Consider the following 3,511-nt stretch of genomic DNA (forward strand, 5'->3'; position numbering starts at 1 on the left):
AATTATTTTCTTAAATTTTCCTTTGGCTACCCCTTCCTCTACCTACTCCAATTTGTGTTTTTTTTTTCATGTAAATTGAAAAGAAATTCAATTTATTTTTTTCTTCTGCAATAAATACTCAAGTGAAGCTCAGATGAAGTATTTACTTACATATGTTACCTTCGATTTTTTGCTGCTTCATTCATCGGATGATATGGATGTTTAATAAGGAAGTGTAAAATAACAAAAAAAGCAAGGCGAAAAAGGTGTGGGAGAGCTTTTCAAGATGAATAGCTCCAGGAAATCCTTGTAATCGTTGTGGATGGGGGTAGAAACTGCACACGTTCCATAAATTGGTATATTATACTTACCTAAAAGAAACCAATAAAAAAAGTCGAAAATTGAAGGGAATAACGACCGTGCAAAACGACGAAAAAAATAAATGCCAATGAAAATGTAATGAAAAATTGAAAGCAATAAATTCAGACAATTTAATTCAAAGGTATTATGAACCTTTACATAAAAAGTGGGCTTCAGATGACAATAAATTAGTATGGAAACCTGCAAGGAAAGCAATATCGGGGTTTTATGTTTAAAGAATGAAGAAAACAGGGTTAGGCGTTAACTCTTAAATTCGATGCGATGTATAATCTATCAATGCACACAACATTCATGGAGAAGAAGAGGTATTTTTTTAATTTTGAACTTATTTGAACATAGAATAAAAGAATATAGCTTGTTTGACAGCGAAGGCTAGATCCGTTGAAACATCTGAAATCAACCTGTAAAACCTGAAAAATAGTTTTTTACTACAAAAAAACTGTAAGCACAGTATTCCAATCCTGTGTAAAATTTCGTGACATTTGCACTCACTTAACAAGTAAGAGCTCAACACCTGTTTTGTGGCATCTTTTGTGCATCATGTTTCCCCAATGTAAAATTTTACCTCATAAAATTCTTGTTTTATCGGACACGCTAAATATTGACAGACCATTTTCAAAACCGTCATTCAAATTAGTTGGCCAAGTGTCCTTCCCTGTGTTGCATTTGTGATGTTCGGCTTATAATAGTGATCTCCAGAGCGTCTAGAAAACATAACAAAAATAAAGTCATCAGCTCATTTTATCCCCAAAATATCATCTAATTATTACCGAAAATTATAGACGTTGTCCTTAACTATAGCCTGAATTTCATGTAAAATTTCAAAGCGAACAGCGAGAAATTTCCGCCCTATAGTAATATCAGAATACGTAGACCCTGTACAATATAATTGGTACATTCTTGGATATACTGTCAACTTCTCTGGTATATGTCCTTCCGGAGTAAATAATTACGTCATATAATGTCATTGTCATTTTTCTATTTGATCATCTGAATCTGAATATCATGAAAAGGTCCATGCTATTTCCATGGACAGATACCTTTCTCCGTATGAAATTTCGTAATGTACGGGACATAAGTTTTGCCTATAGAGCGGCTAGAGAAACAGACAAAAATAAAGTTTTCGGTGCCTAACATAAATATATTTCCATAAAAAAGTCCGCGTAAGTGATGATGCGTGTGTGAGCTGCTGATGCACTCAGCAAGTAACAAGCAAGTAGTTCTAGTGATAACTGCACAGAATAAGATACCCTACTATTTCTATGACAGGCTCGCACAAAAGTGAATTTATTTTTTCAATAAATTCAGAAGCGATTTAACATCTAATCAGTGTACTTCTCAAACAGTTGTCCTTCGAGTCCTTCGATATTATCAAACTAAATGGTGGTCTAGGACCAATACCTATATGTCAGAGCGACACAAAGCTATAAAACCCTTACACACCATATAAAACTATAAAACCCTTACACACCATATAAATGTTCCAACCCTGTAGGTTCTTTATCCTCTGAGAAAATTGAATACCAATTATAGGCAGCAAGCATGGAGTGGGAGCTTTATACAGATGCTCTGTCTATAAAATTGGGAAAAATCGCTTGGGAAATCGAAATTTTTCTGCAAATATTTTTTGTCTGTCTCCCAACATCCGGAATGCCACATTAGGAGAGGAAATGCAGCGGAAACGCTTAAAATACCAAAAAATGAGACAGAGCCCTTATATGGGCAAAACACTAATCTAAACGATATCATAAAAAACGCGCAAACACTACAGAAGTTGTAGACACAGGCACGGTCAAACTGTTTGGTTTATTACTTTAACTGGCAATACAAACAACAACGTTATGTGCATTCATCGCAAAGTGAAGACGCAAAGCAATTTCCCACTGCTTCGTGTATTGCAGTAGTTCTGCAAATGCCTTGTTATTCACGAAGTCAGGCGCCAACGAACTTCTCATTGAGGTCGTATCGCTGGTAATGTAAGAACTTCGATTTGTTACAAGAGACATTTAGGTATGAAAAAAACAATAAATAGCTTCTGGGGACAATATCCCAACAAAAAAGGGAACCGGTGAGGATCAGTGGCGAGATCCGAAACTATAGTCTTTCCTGCCTTACCCCTCGGTACATTCCCCACTAATAAATAGTTTTTTTTTTAATAATTTCAATATTAGGCGAATGTTATGTCCGGTTTGATGCAAACTTTGCACATCGTAATATTTTTTCACTCCTTCTAGTACCTCGCCTACAACTTCGATTTCTTGCAAGAGACATTTAGGTATGTGTTTATTTTTTTTTTTTTTTTTGTAAAAAAAAATAAATATCTTCTGGGGACAATATCCCAACAAAAAACCGATGAGGATCAGTGGCGAGATCCGAAACTATAGTCTCCCCTGCCTTACCCCTCGGCGGACAATGCCATACATTCCCCACTAATAAATAGTTTTCAATATTAGGCGAATGGTATGTCCGATTTGATGCAAACTTTGCACATCGTAATATTTTTTCACTCCTTCTATTACCTCGCCTACAACTTCGATTTCTTGCAAGAGACATTTAGGTATGTTTTTATTTTTTTTTTTTTTTTTGTAAAAAAAAATAAATATCTTCTGGGGACAATATCCCAACAAAAAACCGATGAGGATCAGTGGCGAGATCCGAAACTATAGTCTTTCCTGCCTTACCTCTCGGTGAACAATGCTTTATATTCCCCACTAATAAATAGTTTTTTTTTATAAATTCAATATTAGGCGAATGGTATGTCCGATTTGATGCAAACTTTGCACATCGTAATATTTTTTTTTTCACTCCTTCTAGTACCTCGCCTACAAAATGGTCAAAATTGTGGTGCAAATGCATTTTATAATATTAGGTTGGGGAAAAAGAAATCCATAATTTTTATATGAACTATAGGACTTTATTTAACATGATTCGGAATGTCCGATGTGGGCTAAGTATGCACCGTATTGTTGTATGATCTGTTGCCATTTTAAAGATAACTTCATAATGCTCTGCAAAAAACTCTAGTAGTCGATTCTCACTATCCTCCGTAGATACCAATTGTTCAACATTAAAGAAATGTTGCAATGCAAGAAAATTATGATAACCGCTTGGTGCCAAGTCCGGACTGTATGGGGGATGAATTAAAATTTAT

Source organism: Musca vetustissima, unplaced genomic scaffold (assembly GCF_032173495.1).
Source record: "Musca vetustissima isolate MV318-11 ecotype Yass unplaced genomic scaffold, APGP_CSIRO_Mvet_v1 utg178025, whole genome shotgun sequence".
NCBI classification, from domain to species: Eukaryota; Metazoa; Arthropoda; class Insecta; order Diptera; family Muscidae; genus Musca; species Musca vetustissima.